We start from the raw sequence: 18,203 nt of genomic DNA on the forward strand, positions 1-18,203 counted from the left end.
TTGGGGATGGATGAACACATGTTAACCAACCATAATTCACAAGGGGATAGCAATACAAATCCAGAATACTAATGTATTCATTTTTAGATGCATAGATAAATGTGATACAGACTGAATTTGGCATGTCAGCTGGTCAGTCCAGACTTGAAATCTTGATGATAGCAGAAGGTTATTATAGAAGCAAGGACTAATAAGGGAACTCCTTGGATTATCTTAAGGTCATCTGTCATTGACATGTGATAGTTCTACCCTAGGAATCTGAGAGCGGGTCCTAAATTCTCATAGTTATATGTGAGAAATTTTCTGGACCAGTTGAGCAACATACTGAGTTTCTTTTTTGCCTCACCATCTTCTAGATCTCCACACTAACCTCTATTTTGGTTAACACATTGAGCTTCAGCTTCAGTCAAATTATCACGCAATTATAAGCAGCATTACCTCAAAACCAGTGTTTTGAGAAAGGAACATGATTCTTCAAGATTGCAATTGACAGTTGCAGTTAAATTTTTTTCTCCATGACAAAAACTTAGTTATACTTAGACTTCTTTTCTGTAGGATTTCTTAGAGCTTCAGTGAATCAATGATGCACCGTGAATTTCTGAGAGAAATCTAGGCACCACTCCTGGTGGTGGTTGGGGGACCATATGTGATCCCAGTTTCTGAATCCAGGTTGGCCAGGTGCAAGGCAAGTACCCTACCCACATTTAGTTACATTGTTTTCAAAAGAATTTATGATGGCAAGTATATTAGTTTCCTATTGTAACAAATTAGGATAATCATAGTGGTTTGAAACAACAAATTTATAGCTCTGTAATTCAGAAGTCCTAATATCAAGTTGTCAGCATGGTTGCGGTCATTCTCTGAGGCATTAAAGAATTTGTTCGGTCTTTCCAGTTTCTAGTGGCAACCCATATTCTTTACCCATCTTCAACACCATCTGCAGACTTTTTGAGTGGATGGGGACCATACTTGGCAGTACTCAGAGATTATTCCTTGTTCTGTGCTCAGGGATCACTCCTGGTAAGAGTGGGGGAACTATATTTGGTGGCAGGAATCAAACTGGGGTCAGCTGCATGCAAGGCATGCCCTTATCCCCTGTAGTGTCTCTCCTTCCAGCAGGGATGTTTAAAATCCCTTTTTCTCCCCCTTTTCATTTTTTCTTCTATTTGTCTTTTCTCACCCTTTTTCTTCTGCCCTACCACCCTCTCTTCTCTCATCAAGTCCTCTGACTCTGACAAGTCTGGCATCACTTTTATAAGTATTCTTATTTGTTGTTGCTTCGGGACCATATCAGACATGAAGCTCAGGGATTATTCCTGACTCTGCTATCAGAAATCATTCCTCACTCCTGGTGGTGGTTGGGGGACCATATGTGATCCCAGTTTCTGAATCCAGATTGGCCAGGTGCAAGGCAAGTACCCTACCCACAGTATTATCACTTGGGCCCCACTTTTATGAGGGTTTTTGGAGTGAGATTTAACTCATGCAGATAATCTAGGAAAAAAGTGTTTTCATTATATTAATCATATCGTGAAAATTTTTCTTGCCATTTAAGATGCTTGTAGATTTGGGAAATTATAATATGTACATCATCATCTTACTAAGAGGATAAATAGCAATGAGAAACACTAGACAATGAAATTATGATACTACTATAGAGCCTGGAGAGATAGTCCAGGACACAATGTGCTTGCCTTGCATATTGCCAACCTGGCTTCACCTCTGGCAACCGATATGGTCCCTCAGGCCCTACCAGGAGTGACTGTTGAGTACAGAGGCAGGAGCAAACCCTGAGCACCACTGGATATGGTCCTGGGGATTCAAAGTGAAAAATAACAACAACATAAATATACTACTGTAGTCATACTTTTCTGAGACTATGCTTACATTATGGGGGAGTTCTTGACATTTCCCAGCTATTTTTTTAGAGATCAGAATGGATTCCCACAGACATCATGGTGTTCTCTGAGTATACTGATTATGTAAAATAGTCAGTACATTCTATTGGTTGGGTCAGTGAGCTTATGCAACCATAGAAGGGGACTTTCCCCAAGAGTTCTTCCCAGAAACCTACCATTTTCAGAGACACCCAAGTCAGGCTGAGGAATTCCATGGCAATGAGTTAAAGCTTAATCAAAAGTAGAGACAACTGATAGCTTGAAATGGAAATTAGGACTCCAGAGTGTCTTAAGTGAGAGTGCACCACTTTGGGAAACCCCCATTGACTTGTCAGCAAGAAAATAAGGCTGCAAGCAGGTGACCTTTCCGTGCCACCTGGTGTGTTTGTGACAGGTGCTGTGCTGTGTTTGAAGAAACTGACACCCAAAGTTCACTTTCCTGCCGATAAAATTTGATCTCTTTCTTCCACTATGGCTACATTTACTGTGTTTCAAGATGATGGTAATAACTCTTGACTTTGGTCGGGTCTCTATTGGGTATGGGATCACCAAAGCTGATAATGTGGCCATAAACCAAACTGAAAACAGAGGTGTTGAGATTTCATTAAGCACTACATTGACTAAGAACAGTATTTTCCGTTTAAGCAGTCAACTGTGTCGAAGATCCCATAGCAACGCATGAGTAACTTAGATTGAGAAATACTTCCTCATGAGGCTTTGGGTCTGCTTGGGAAAATACATCCCACAGGGTCCCAGGCATCTTTCTCATCAAATCATAATAGCCTTTTTTCCCCTTTCCAATCTATATTATTCTTTTTACTGATGCTGACTAGATTTTGAATACTTTGGTTTTCTGACACAGTTTTATGTGAGTTTTCCTTTTATCTTTTGACTATACATTTCTTTTATTTTATAGCTTAGTTTTCCTTTTTCATCATAACTGTGGGTTATCTTGAAGGTAGTCATTGATATCCTTCTCTTATTTTTTTGCTGGGGGGCATACCTGGAGGTGTTCAGAACTTACTCCTGGCTCTGTGCTCTGGAATTATTACTGGCAGGGCCTGGAAGATCATATAGGGTGCTGGGGATTGAACCTGGATCAGTCATGTGCAAGATGAGTACCCTGTCCACTGTTGTCCATTGTTGTCCATTGTTTGCTCCCCGTGACTCTGCACAGTGCTATTGATAATTACACAATTCCTACTTGATTTTTTAACATTCTTTATATTTCAAGTCCTTCCCATTTGGGGAGTGTTTCTTTTTTTTTTTTGACCACATGGGATTACTCCTGGATCTGCAGTCAGGAATCACTCCCGGCAGTGTTAGGGGACCATAGGAAGAGCCAAGGATTGAACCTGTGCTGGCTTTATGCAAAGAAAGCACTCTACCTGATATACTTTTGCTGCACCACCAGTTCTTCTGATCTTTTAAGGCCAGGTTCAAGCAGTAGGGCCTGTAGGAGTATTCTCAATTAATTTTATCCTTTTGAATTCAGACAGACCCTAGTTGAATTCATGACTTTACCAATATTTCCTTGGTAATTTTGTATTATCTTTCTGAGTTTCAGTTTCCTTGTCTGTGAAGTTGAAATAAGACTGGTTTCTAACATCTAGAGTTATTATTAGCATTAAATTAGTTTCTTTTCTCCGACTTCTTTTCTGGCCTTTTATGTTACCTACTCTTTACTACATAACTTATCCTTTTATTATCTAGTGTCCTGTATCATGGGCTCATTGTTTCATGGATATGAGGATCTTTTCTCTCCAACTCGATGAGAAAACTTAAACAATTTCTAATTGCTGTTTGTACTTAAGTAGCATGTTTACAATAGTGTTAACATTTATGCAGCTGTAAAGAAAAAAATGAAATCTGTCAGTTCACAGAAACTAGAAAAAAGAATCGTTTTTTTCAGGGTATTATACTTGCAAACTGCTATCATATGCCCTTCTGATTTCTTCTATTGTATGCTAAGCCAATATAGAGGCCATTCCAGGAGGCTTGCCAATTTTGTAAATATTAAGTAGCACAACCAGAAGGACAATAGGAGCTTAGAGGAAATAACTGTCTGCTGATCAAAGGGATGGAACTTTCATACAAAGTTACTTCTTTTTTCTTTTTCTTTCTTCTTATTTATGGTGGGGGAAACACCTGGTGGTGCTCAGGTCTTACTCCTGGCTCTGTGCTGAGTGTTCATTTCTGGTGGTGCTGGGGGACTGTAGGCAGTTCCAGGGATCAATCCTTGGTAGATAGGCTGCATACAATACAATTGCCTTAGCACCTGCCCCCGTTCTCTTTCTTTTAAAAAACTTAAGGGTCAGAGTGATAGTAGAGTGGGTAAGGCGCTTGCTTTGCATGTGGCTGATCCGGGTTTGATCCCCGGCACCTTATATGGTCCCCTCAGCCCCACCAGGAGTGATTCCTGAGTGCAAAGCCGGAAATCCCAACAGGGTTAGGGGACCATGGGAGGAGCCAAGGATTGAACCTGGGCTGGCTTCATGCAAATAAAGCACTCTACCTGATATACTTTTGCTGCACCACCAGTTCTTCTGATCTTTTAAGGGCAGGTTAAGCAGTAGGGCCTGTACAAGTAGTCTCAATTAATTTTATCCTTTTGAATTCAGACAGACCCTTGTTGAATTCAAGGCTTTACCAGTGTTTCTTTGGTAATTTTGTATTATCTTTCTGAGTTTCAGTTTCCTTGTCTGTGAAGTTGAAAGAAGACTGGTTTTCTAACTCCTAGAGCTATTATTAGGATTAAATTAGTTTCTTCTCTCCCTGCCTCCCACACCAGCATTGCTGGGTGTAGCTCAAAAACCAATAACTAAAATTAAAAAAAAATAAAATAAGTTCATTCAGTCAGTGCTTCCATGGGTAGTTTCTGATACTGAGTCTCAGATGACTTTACTTGAATGGAAGAATCTTCAGCTTAGTTTCTATTGTTTCCACTCTTGGGTCAAGGTGAAGGCCTGACTTTTTGTGGCTCTGAGTTTACATTTAGTGGTGTGTCCATCACATCAGTAAAGGCTTTGCCTTATGGTAGAGAGAGATGGAAATGTTTTTCTTTCTTTTTCTTATTTTGGAATGTGACCAAATTTCTTTTTTTTAATTTTATTTTATTGAATCACAGTGAGATACAGTTACAAGCTTTCATGTTGCAGTTATAATCATGCAATGTTCAAACACCCATCCCTCCACCAGTGCACATTCCCCACCACCAATCTCCCCAGTATACTCCCTCTTTCCCACCCTCCCCCTGCTCCCTTGCAGACAGTTTTACTCATACTCTCTCTCTAGTTTGGGCATTATATGGCCAAATTTCTTACGTGTGATATTGCAAATGAAACTAAAGTGTAATTCTTTTCCAGAGAAAGACACATCACATATTTGCTTAATGGATTCATATAGTTTGGGGTTTTTTTAATTGTATGATTCTTTATCTCAATTGTGAGATTCTTGTGAAATCTATTTGAACCCAAACCTATATAATTAGAAGCTGAGTTGAAGAAAAGCCTTGAACTGGGAGAACAGGGAATTAAAATAGAATATATTTTCTTATTTGCTGTACTAAGAATATATTTTCTTATTTGCTGTACTATTTACTAGTATCTCTTCGGTACTTCTTGTACTTTTTGTTTTGTTTTGGGGACACACCCAGAGATGCTTGGGACTTTCTTCTGACTCTGAACACAGGGACACTCCTAGCGGGGCTTGGGGACCACATGTGGTGCCAGAGATAGAACCCAGGTTGACCCATTGCACTAATTCTCCAGCCCAATTTGTACCTTTATTGAAATCACTGTCTTTCTTTCATAGTATCCAGTTTCCTAATATGTAAAATATGAATAATGCCTGCCCTTTATATTTCACATTGATGTGGAAATAAAATAATTATAGGTATTATTATTATTATTATTATTATTATTATTATTATGGTTTTGGCTACACCCAGCAGTGCTCTGGGTTTACTCATGAGTCTATACTCAGGGATCGGTTGTGGCTGGACTTTGCTAACCATATTGGGTGTGGGGAAATTGAACCCAGGTTGACTATGTGCGAGGCTAACACTATACCTGCTGTACTATCATTCTGGCCTCTCAAGAGAGCATTCTTTAACCACTAGGATTTGGTAAGTTTGCTTTCATGTTAAACATAAGATTCAAATTGTTTCCTAGAGGTGTTTGACTGCTCCCAGGCCCTCTTTTTTCAGTATTTGTAGTTGTGCATGCTGATGCTGAGGTGACCTTCTGAAAGCACTGCTCTGTATAATTTTTGTCCATATATATGAGATCTATTTGAAAATTCTTTTAGTTGCACCAATAGCCTCCCTTGTTTTCCAATGACCTTACATTTAAATACTGCACAATTATTTTGCTTTTAGTTTGGGGCCATACATGGTAGTACACAAGGCTTACTACTGGCTTTGTGTTCAGGGATCATTTCTGGCTGAACTCAGGGGAAAATAGGGAGTGTCGGGGATAGAACCAGTATCAGCCATATGCAAGCCAAATGCCTTACTTACTCTCCAGAACCTCATTCACTTTGAAGCATAATAATAAATAATATCCTCAGAACCCTATGAGTTGTAAACTTGCCTCAGTCAATTTGATTGTGTCTGTATGTATTTAATTGGAAATAATGATAGTCATAGAGGATGGGTAAAAACTATGAATGTTTCCACAATAATCTATGAGATTATAACAAAAGGAAATCTTTGACTACATTCTGTCCTGCTCATTAATATCTGTTAAATAAATGTTCATTAATAATGGTGACAAAATAGTTCATGCAACCTTTCCTACAAGCTTAATAATGTATAAACAATATTTCATAGGAGGTAGAGACAGCCTCATTTTGGAAGCATGCCATGTTTTATTGGTGGGGTCACAACTGGAAGTGCTTTTGGATGGGTGGCATGCAATTCTGTGAAAATTCAAGGTACTTCTTGAGGTATATTACTGGTCCTCCAAATCAATAATTAAATAAATTATTCAATTAAATAAAATTCTCATGACATATACTTGACCATATTAAAATTAAAATAATATTTTAATGCTGCATTTAAGGAGCTGGAGAAATAGTACAGTGGAGAGGTCACTTTCCTTCCATGCTGACAAACGGCATCCCATATGGTCTCTTGAGCCCTGCAGTAGTGATCTCTGAGTGTAGAGCTGAGAGTAATTCCTGATTACCGCTGGGGATGACCCAAGCCCCGCCCCCAAACAATCAGTTGCTTTTATAGTATTTATAGTGCTTTGCAAATGTCAGCACTAATTACAGAACATTTTATCACCCTCCAAGACAAACTTATATCTACTTAGCTGTCATTTCTCACCCACCTTTCCATTCCATAGACCCTGGCAACCACTTATCTACTTACTGTTGCTATGTTATTTTGGAAAGTTTGTATAAATGGAATCATGAAAAATGTGACCTTTGTGTTTGGCTTCTTTTTATTAGCATATTTTCATGGTTCATCCTTGTAACATGAATCAATATTTCATTCCTTCTTATTACTAACATTTAACTATACTGGGTAGAACCACATTTCCTTTCTGTTCCTGTTTTGATTTTTGGGACACACCTAATAGTACTCCGTAGCTACGCCTGACTTGGTGCTTATGGGTCTCTCCTGACCATACTCATGGGACTAGCCATGTACAGACTTGAAAGCTGGCATTCACACATGCAAGACAAATGCTCCACCAATGAGTCACATCCCAGCCCCTATACCACATTTAAAACTCTCTTGATGGATATTTTCACCTGTTTATACATTTTCGTTAATGTCAATAGTGTAGCTATGAACAGTTTTGTGCAAATATTTAGTTAAATAAGTATTTTCACATCTTTTGTATGTATAGCCAGCAATAGCGTTGCTGAGTCATATGATAACTGCATTATCTTTTTGAGCAACTTCCAAATTACTTTACACTGGACTGCAACATTTTATACCAGCAATGTGTGAGGAGGTTCCCGTTTCTCCATATCCTTGCCAATACTTCTTATTTTCTTTCTTTTTTGGTAAAGCAAGAAAGTTTTAAATGAAACTTATTTAGAAAGGTATGAGGGGAGAGAAAGGGAGAAGTATATGTTTAAGAGAGAACACAGGCTTCTCCAGAGTGAAAAAAGGTGAGAAAAGAAAGAGACAAGCAAGCGAGATATGAGTTAAGGGAATACACAGGCTTGAAAAGCAAGCTTATTGTCTTTCATTTTCTCCTATTACAGCCTTGTTAATGTATATGAAGTGGCAAATACTTCAGTGTAATTTTTGGTTCATTTTCCTAATGACTCATGTGCATTTTTAGGCCACTTGTATATGTACCTTTCTGCCCCCTTTGGTTCTTGGACCACACTTGGCAATGCTCAGGGGTTACTCCTGAGTCTGCACTCACAAATTACTTCTGGGGATATCATATGGGATGCTGGGGATTGAATTGGAGTTGACTACATGCAAAGCAAGCACCTGACCCACTGTACTGCTCTTCAGCCCTAACCATTTGTATATCTTTCTTGATCCCTTTTTCAGGTTTTTTTCTGGTTGAGTTAGATCTTTTTCAGTTTAGTTTTATTTTCGCTTTAAGGCCATATCAGGCGATATTCAGAGGTAACTCATGGCTCTGTGCTCAGGAATCACTTCTGGCGGTGCTGGGTGTGGAGACCATAAGGGATATGGGGATGGCCACATGCAAGGAAAGTGCCTACCTGCTGTACAGCCAGGAGTTAGATCTTTTTGATCCTTAGTTCTTCCCTTTCTCCCTTTTGATTTTTTTTCGGGGCCACACCCAATGGTGCTTAGGACTTACTCCTAGCTCTTTGCTGAGGAATCATTACTTGAGGTTCTGATAAGATCATATGTGGTATTACAGATCAAACCAGGGTCATTCATGTACAAGACCAATGTTTTAACTTCTGTAATATCTCTCTGGCCCAATTTGTCTCTTTTTTGATACCTTGAATTTTTTTCAGGGGTTACTCCTGAAAAACTTTTTTTCTAGTGTGAAGTTTGGATTCCCCTTTCTTTTCTTGTATTTTTAGGTGTTATTTTTTCCTTGAGAGGCTCCTGAGCACTTTAGAGATTTCCTAATCATTGTGGACATTATATTTGGCATCTTAACTTTGTGCTAGTATGTTTGAATTGATGACAAATTAATTTCAATGATATAAAAACTATTCCTTATAGATCATATTCCTGCTTTGTCTAATTTCCACAAAACTACCTATTTAAACATTGTATGTCTGTTAAATAGCCTCATAAATACTATTTTACATATTTTCCTTTTAAATCATATGTGGACCCAAAGTGATAAAAGTTAAAGAATATTTGAACCACCTATATAGTTTTACCAGCTTTTATACTTATTTATCAAATTTTACTATCATCTTTTTTTATTCATATAGCTATGGATTATTATTTAGTGTTTTTTTGTTTTCAGTGGTACTTAAGGGATAGGTCCTGGCAGAGTTCAGGGGACCATAAGTGGTGCTGGGGATGGAACCCTGGTTGGCTGCATGCAAAGCACATCAGCTACCCACTGTATGTTCACTCCGACCTCCTCTAATGTGCTTTTCATTTTATAGTATCCTCTTTAATATTTCTTATAAGGCAGGTATTCTGGTGATGAACTCCCTCTCTTTTTTATCTGAGAATAATTTTTCCTTAAAACTTAAGGATGGTTTTTCTAAACATAGAATTATTGGTTTGCATTATTTTCTTTCAAAACTTAAAGTATATTGGGGCTGGCACAGCGGGTAGGGCATTTGCTTTGCACGCAGCCGACCTAGGTTCGATTCCCAGAATCCCATATGGTCCCCTGAGCACCGCCAGGAGTAACTCCTGAGTGCAGAGTCAGGAGTAACCCCTGTGCATCGCCAGGTGTGACCCAGAAAGCAAAAAAAAAAAAAACCAAAAAACAAAAAACTTAAAGTATATTGTCCTACTTCATCTAGGATCTCTTTTGTTTGTTTGTTTGTTTGTTTGTTTTTAGTTTTTGGCACACACCTGGTAGTTCTTGAGGTTTACTCCTGGCTCTGTGCTCAGGGATCACTACTGGAGGGGATTGGGGGACCATATGTGGTGTTATGGATCAATCCATGTCAGCTGTACAAGGCAATCCTTTGACCTGTCCACTATACTAACTCTTTTTGTTTTGTTGATCACACCCAGTGATACTCAGGAGTTACTCCTGATTCTGCACTTAGGGAATACTTTTGGTGGTGCTTAGGGGACCATATGGGATATGGGAGATTGAACCAAATTGGCTGCATGCAAGGCAAATGCCCGACCTGCTGCAATATTGCGCTGGCCCCTGTACTATCTCTCCCCGCCCCAGTTTTCTGAAGAGAGACTGCTAATCTTATTAAGAAGACCTCATATTTGCTAGGTTGCTTCTCTGTTTGTTTTTTGACAATTTGACCTTTATGAATCTTGGTGGAGAGATCTTTGAATTTTTCATGACTGAACTTTTTCTATATCTTTCATGTGCAAATGCATGGTTTCCAACAAAATTTGGAAGGTTTGAGCCTTTATTTCATCTAATATTCTTTGCTTATATTCTCCTCTCTTTCTGGGATTTCATTTATGCATATTTTGGTATATTTGGTATCCCATGGGGTATCATCATTTCAGATCACTTTTCTTCATATTTTTCTTTGTTTTTCTGACTCTTTATTCTTTGTTTTTCTGACTGAATAATCTCTACTAACCTGAATTTAAGTATGGTAATTTTCTTCCGATACTTTATACTGCATCATCAATCAGTTGTTAAACCTCTCTAGCAAATATTTTTTACTTCTGTTTTTTTAATAATTGCAAAATAAAAATTATTCATTGTTATTCTCTACTTGTTGAGACATTATTCTAGCACTTTCATTTAGTTTTTTGCCCATAGTTTCCTTTAGGCCTTTGATTATATTTGCCAATTTATTTAGTCATTGTATAGTAATTCCAATGTCTGAGCATCCTAAGGAATAGTTTGTATTATCTACATATGGATGTATGGATGGGTCATACCTCCTACACATTACATTCCTTGTATCTCGTTATGTAATCTGTCTTTTTCAATTTTATAATGTGACAGTTCATAGAAATCAGATTCTTCATGCTGCCCAGAATTTGTTGTTGATGCCTACTGTAAAATTTTATAAACTATTTTTGTTGGGCTGGAATTATAGCACAGCGGAAGGGCGTTTGTTGAGCAAGTGGCCAACCTTGCCAACCCGAGTTCAATTCCTCCGCCCCTCTCAGAGAGCCCGGCAAGCTACCGAGAGTATCTCGCCCCCACGGCAGGGCCTGGCAAGCTCCCCGTGGCGTATTCAATATGCCAAACACAGTAACAACAAGTCTCACGATGGAGACGTTACTGGGCCCGCTCGAGCAAATCGATGAACAATGGGAGGACCGTGATTTTTGTTAGTCTTTTAATGATCTCTTAGCTTAAAGGTCAGATTGTATTTTGACAGAGTTATCTTAAATCCTCGGATCCAAGAAATATAAAAAGAAAAGGTTATCACTTGATGACTTGACATCCCATTACTCATCAATTTGTTCGAGTGGGCGCCAGTAATGTCTCCATTCGTCCCTGTCACATGCTAGTGTAGCCCAACGGCATCTGCTTGCTCCAGGTAAACTAAGAGCCTCAAACAGATTGTTCAGGGTCTTGATGAAGAAGACTGACCATCTCATAAGTGGGCAGCCATGCGATCATATGACGTCCCATGGAATCCAGTTGGTAATGGCTCCAGTCCAGCGGTTGTCTCCAAATCGCATTACGTGTCCAGCCCATCTGATTTTTGACACCTTGGCAAACAAGACAGTGTCCCTGATTCTTGATCATTGATGGAGGTCGGAACTCAGGATACTTTCTCTCATTTGAGTGAAGCATGATACTCCAAGTATAGCTCTTTCAATTCCTCTTTGGAAGACTCAAATAACATTCTCATCCCATTTCCGTAGGGCCCAGATCTCTGAGGCAGATGCTAATGCAGGAAGAATCGTGGAATCAAAGAGATGTGCTCAGAGCCAGAGGTTCTTTGTCCTCTTAGCTATTTCTTCGATGCTCTTGAAGGCATTCCAAGACACTATCTTCCTCCTGCACAACTCAGGTTGCAGGTCATTTGTACTGTTTACTTCTCAACCTAGATACTGTTGATTCAAAGAAGTTCATGCTGTTGAGATCAAGTGGAATGTCAGGAATGAGACCGTTTCTCATAAACATTGTCTTCATGATATTTAGCTGTAGTCTCACCTTTCCACACTCATGGTCGAAGTTGGCCAGCATTTGTGCAGCTTGGCTAATGTTTGTTGTTATTCGAACAATGTCATCAGCAAAGCAGAAGTGGTGCAGTTGCCGACTGTCTATCTTCACTCCCATTCGTTCCCATTCCAATTATCGCATGACATTCTCGAGGGTGGCACTGAAGAGTTTCGGTGAAATGGTATCATTCTGCCGAGGCCCTGTCTTGACATGGATGATCACTTCCTTGTAGAATGGTGAGATCCTGGTAGTGAATCCATAATACAGCTCATGGAGGATCCTGATGTATTAAGTTTGAACACCCTGTTTGGCTAGGGCTTTGATGACTGCTTCAGTCTCAACAGAATCAAAGGCCTTCTTTAAATCAAAGAACATTAGACATAGCAGCATCTTGAACTCCCAAGAAACCTCAATGAGCTTGGTTATCATGTGGATATGGTCGATTGTACTGAATTCTTTTAGGTACCTGGCTAGCTCGCATGGTTGTCCTGCATCTAGTGTTCTGCTAATCCTATTCAGGATGACTTGAGTGAACAGCTTGTAGATGACAGACAATAGGCAGATTGGGCGATAGTTGCCAATGTTGTGGATGTCTCCCTTCTTGTACAGTAGAACAGTCCTGCTGATTTTCCATTGGAATGGAAACTTGCATTCAGACAGGTAGTGTGTGAAGAGCCGAGCCAGTGTATTGATGAGTATTGACAGCAGGTTCGTCAAGTGTTCGGGTCTGATCTTGTCTGGGCCAGGTGATATTCACTTCTTTACTGACAAAATGGCGTGTCGGATTTCAGAAGGGAGAGCTTTGGGAATGACTTATCCATCCTGCGAAATTTGGTATGTGAGCAGGTGGACATGGCTATTGAAGAGTTCTGAGTAGAAGTCGTGGATAATCTTCTCCATTGACCTTCTGGTAGATGTGATAGATCCATCAGGACGTTGGAGGGCAGTTATCTTCGTCTTGTAGTTGGTGAAGAACAGGCAGGCTCGCAAATGCTTTTCCCGGATTCTGCAACATCGGCTAGCACTGCTGCTCTTCTCTCTTTGAGGTCTTCCTTGATCGCTTCTCTGCACTCCTTTGTGAGATTGGATGTTCACTTTCGGTTGCCTGAGGCTTGCACCAAGCCACTTTGGCAAATGAGCTCAAGAGTTTTTGAAGACAGGCATCTTTTTTTGGCTATCTCTCTCTAGGCGTTCCTCGCATAATCATGGAGGTGCTGAACCAGTAGATTGTATTCCTTATGTAATTGCTATATAAACTAAGATTGTGAGCTCGGAGAGGGGAGTCAGAAGCAAGAGGGCTCGGGCTCCAGAGATCCAGAGTTAGAGCCAGAAAGAGAGAGGTTCCAGATTGGAGCCCCGGAGAGAAGGAGGCAGAGAGAGACAGAAGTGAAGAGGATTGGAATAAACTACTATTGATATCGACAGACCTGGCCATTGTTTCTTCTTCCATCTGCCCTTGTCCAATAGCCGTTCCGATCCAGGCCACACACAGCAGCTCAAGAGCACCAAACGCGGGCAGTGAGACAGTGCCATCCAGTGAGCCCGCGAACACATAACCTTTGGCGTGATAAGATTTTACAGAAAACGATGTGATGTGGTTGATGCCTTCTTGTCTTGGTCAGACCAATGATGTCATACTTGATCTTTTGCGCTTCCTCCATCAGGTCCTCGATGGATGCATCTGATGCCATCATACATGCATTGAAAGAACAGACAGTCATTTTTGTCCTTTTTGTCAGCCTAGTTTGGCCTTGAAATTTTACCAGCCTCTCCTTCCTCATCCTTCTTAATGCTGCCATATTGCTGACTCTTTCAAGGTCAGGGGAATGAGCCCAATTTTATTTACTGGTTTTGGCATATAGAACACACCACAGATACCTTGCCAGGCTCTGCAGTGTGGGTGAGATTTTTCCCAGTAATTTACCAGGCTCTCTGAGAGGGATCGAGGCTTTTAGGGTGGCCTCTAATCACCCTTGCAGGTGTTCCCATGGTTCAAACCATATTTGAACCCCATCAAATATGGTGTAGTAACTTGGAAGATGGGTATTAAGTGTCTTATGATGTGTCGCGTGACTGTGAAGTGGCCACGCGGTCCAGGAAGCATCCTGGAGTGTGGCGGCAGCTGGATAGTGGAGGTGGTGGAGGTAGTGGAGGTCTGCAGATTAGGTATTTATCTGGTAACAGTAGGGTGGGTCTTCTTTGTGCAATCCCTGGCTTGTTGGAGGTTGTTGGAAGCAGACAGTGTAGGGTAGGGTGGGGCTTCTGGTTTTAATCCCTTGGCCACTGGACATTGTTGGGAGCAGGCAGAGGATCTCTGTTCCCAGGTCCCATTGAGTCTGGAATCTAAGGTCACAGAGTTCTGCTTACCTGGTTCTGTGGGGCTTCACTTGTGAGTGAGTCTCGAGTGGCAGATTGGTTCTCTCATACCGAGTGGAGGTACTCTAATGCTTAGCCTGGTCTTACACACTTACTTTGTTTGTTTTGGGGTCACACCCTGCAGTGCTCTGGTCTTATTCTGGCCCTGTGCTTAGGAATGCTCTAGATCTAGAAGGCTCCAGGGACCGTATGTCATTCTGGGGATTGAACCGAGGGTGGGTAGGTGGGCTGTCTGCAACATGCTCTACCCTTTATATTATTGCTCCCACACACAATGCTTCCTTTTAGCTTCCGACTTGTACAGAGACTGAAGGCTAGTCCAGAATTGTTTAAAGCTCAGATCTGGGACTGGAGCAATAGCACAGCGGGTAGAGTGTTTGCCTTGCACATGGCTGGCCTGGGTTCGATCCCCAGCATCCCGTATGGTCCCCCAAGACTTCCAGGAATAATTCTTGAGTGCAGAGCCAGGAGTGACTTCTGAGCATCGCCGAGCATCGCCGTGTGTGACCCAAAAAGCAAAAAAAAAAAAAAAAAAAGAAATTTCAGATCCTTCTCACATCTTTTCTTAGTATGTTAGTATGTATACCATATAGTGCAATTATGTGCATTCCTCACTGGAGCAATAGCACAGTGGTAGGGCGTTTGCCTTGCATGCAGCCAACATGGCCAACCCGAGTTTGATTCCTCCGCCCCTCTCGGAGAGCCCGGCAAGCTACCGAGAGTATCTCGCCCGCACGGCAGAGCCTCGCTAGCTCCCCGTGACGTATTCGATATGCCAGACACAGTAACAACAAAGTCTCCAATGGAGACGTTACTGGGCCTGCTCGAGCAAATCGATGATCAACGGGAGGGCCTTTACTTTACTTTACTTTACTTATGTGCATTCCTCATTTTCTTGGTGTACATGGGTATGTAAAGCCCTTATTCCCTCATATGACTGTTTTCCTCAGCCACTTCCTTCTAGTCTTCTTTTGTTTGTTTCTTAGTGATTTGGGGCCGTACATGGCAGTACTCAGGAATTACTCCTGACTTGTACAAGGGTACCACTGTTGGTGGTGCTCAGGTGACCATGTGGGGTACCAGGGATCAAACCTAGTCAGCTACATACAAGACAAGCACCATACCTTATGTACTATCTCTCTACTTCATTTCCCAGGCTTGTTATTCTATTTCTTGTTCCACACTGCTGCAGCCAATACCTATGCCTTAAAAAGTACCTTTGCCTTGGAAGTTACCCAATACAGGGAACATTTTGAGTTAGAAAAAAATAAAGAATAGCCTTTGCTATCATAATTAAGGGAAATAAAAAATAAGGACAATAAATTTTCCCTCTGGCAGTTGCACTCTCTCACCAGAGGTGACAGTTTTCATCTGCACAGCCAATGCTAATCAGTTGTATGGGGCATGGTGGATGAACATCTTAAAACAACTGTTTTCTCTATTACTAAAAACCAGTCTCTTTCTTCAAGACTTTTCCTGGTTCTAAGCAGTTTTTAAATTTTGTATGTAATTGCTCTTGAATTGTTGACTCAGACAGGTTTGTTTTGTTGTCATTTTGACTAGGTCATTACTTGTTACTCTATTTTCAGTGACATCACTTCTCAAAAAAGGCTTTAATACCTTCTAGTAGACAGTAGATGACCAAGAAAAATTATATCAATGGCTGGAATAGGAATCTTTTCCCTTTTTTAGTAATTTTTCAAATTGTAGTTCAGGTAATATGGTTACAACAGTGTTAACATTTATGGTATTAGTATAAAAAGTTACTGAACCATCCCCACCACCTAAGTGCTCAGGATCCTTCACTACTATGTTACCACTGGTTGAAATAGAACTTTTTAGATATTATTCTTCAAGTATTTCTCTAAGAGTTACAAATGAAAGGGTTTCTTGATGTTCAAGGCTGGCTGGTCAGGATCCGGGTTCTCTGTGACAGTGGCAGCAGATGCTGCCAAATTCCACTTTCACAACTTAGACCCTGCTAAGGTTTTAGTGGGACCAGCCTGGCCCTGCAAGTACCAGGTGCTGTGTCAGCTACACATCAACCCAATCTAAGGAACTACCTCCAAGAATAAGCTGCCTGTTGTCAGATTGGATTCCTTAGTTATTCATCAATCAGCTTAGTTAGTCATCTTCAGTTGTGTTGAATGTCTTACCATCAAATTATAAGATTTTTTTTCTGCAGAAGAAAGAGCTACAGGCACAGATTTTTAGCTCTGAAGAGGAGAAACTGAAAGAGATGAGATTTTAGTATCTGATTTTAAACAGCAAAATCTGGAAAAAGAGGCACAGAAGAATTGGGATCTTTTTCACAAGAGATATAGTACTAATTATTTCAAAGATAGACACTGGACCACCAAAGAGTTTGAGGGAGTTTGAAGATCAAAAGTGGACTAGACTTGAAGCTGGCAGCCAGTGTTGGAAATTGTTTGTTTCCACTTTTAAAAGATCTGAATATCTTTGTCTATGCCTGTGATTTTTCTCCAAGAGCAATAGAGAATGTCAAGCTGAATTCTTTATATAAAACAGAAAGATGCAGGACATTCCACTGTAACCTGATGACAGATGACCTTCTGGAACCTGTTTCCCCAGAGTCAGTGGCCGTGGTCACGCTGATATTTATGCTTTCCTCTCTGGCCCCAGAAAAGATGCACCATGTCTTATGGAACATTTACAAGGTATTAAAACCAGGCAAAAGTGTGTTGTTTTGTGATTATGGGCTCTATGACCACACCATGCTCAGATTTAAAGTTGGCAACAATCTTGGAGAGAACCTCTATGTGTGACAAGACAGAACCAGATTGTATTTTTTTCACTGCTAAATCCCTGGCTCAGCTATTCATGGATTCAGGTTATGAAGAAGTGGTGAAAGAGTATGTGCTTTGTGAGATGGTAAATAAAAAGGAGGGCCTGTGTGTGCCCAGGGTTTTCCTATAGGGCAAATTCTAGAAGACACTGAAGATCCCCTCACTCCCAGGACCCCTGAATCCCAAGTCTGACCTTTCACAGGGCTGAGGTGGTATCTTCCCTTGAGGAGTAGAAAGTCACTCTCTGGTTGTATGGTTTTATATTGTAGTCTTAAAAACAAATGTGTATAATATTTGTATTACTAAAACCAAGTAAATGTATCTATTACAAAAAGTCAAATAAAATTCTGAGACTTGCTAAAAATAAAACTAAAAAAATAACTAAAGGGTTCTTATATTTTCTGTTTTGGACAACAGCCAGCAGTGCTCAGGGCATCCTTTTGGCTATGTGCTCAGAAATCACTACTGGAAGAGCACTGGGCTACCATATGTGATAGAGAGATGGAAACCATCTTGTTAGTGTGCAAGACAATTGTGCTTCAAATATATATATATATATATATATATATATATATATATTCTGCCCCAAGGATTTCTATATTCTTCTATTCTTCTTTGGGGGAATTTTAAAAATTGAGATTCTGTACTTTATAATGCTATTAATTATGACTTCTCATGTACATAATTCCAACACCACACCAATTATCAGTGTGCCTTCTCTTTTCCCAAGGACCCTAACACCCCTCCCTCTCACTACTCTCTAACTCAATTGCGTGGATCAGTTCTCCCATTTTCTTTCCTTTGGCCCATTGTTGCCACCTTACTGTGTATCTTTAAGTACTTTATATAAGTGTAATAATTCTGTGGGC

General features: G+C 40.4%; 1 pseudogene; it reads left to right on the top strand.

The window, feature by feature from the left end:
• The window catches only part of LOC130017018 (tRNA N(3)-methylcytidine methyltransferase METTL6-like), a 36,383-nt pseudogene extending 18,987 nt beyond the window's left edge, over positions 1-17,396 (top strand).
• Positions 17,397-18,203: the final 807 nt, after the last annotated feature.

Source organism: Sorex fumeus, unplaced genomic scaffold, assembly GCF_029834395.1.
Source record: "Sorex fumeus unplaced genomic scaffold, SorFum_2.1 ptg000171l, whole genome shotgun sequence".
In the NCBI taxonomy this organism is placed as follows: domain Eukaryota; kingdom Metazoa; phylum Chordata; class Mammalia; order Eulipotyphla; family Soricidae; genus Sorex; species Sorex fumeus.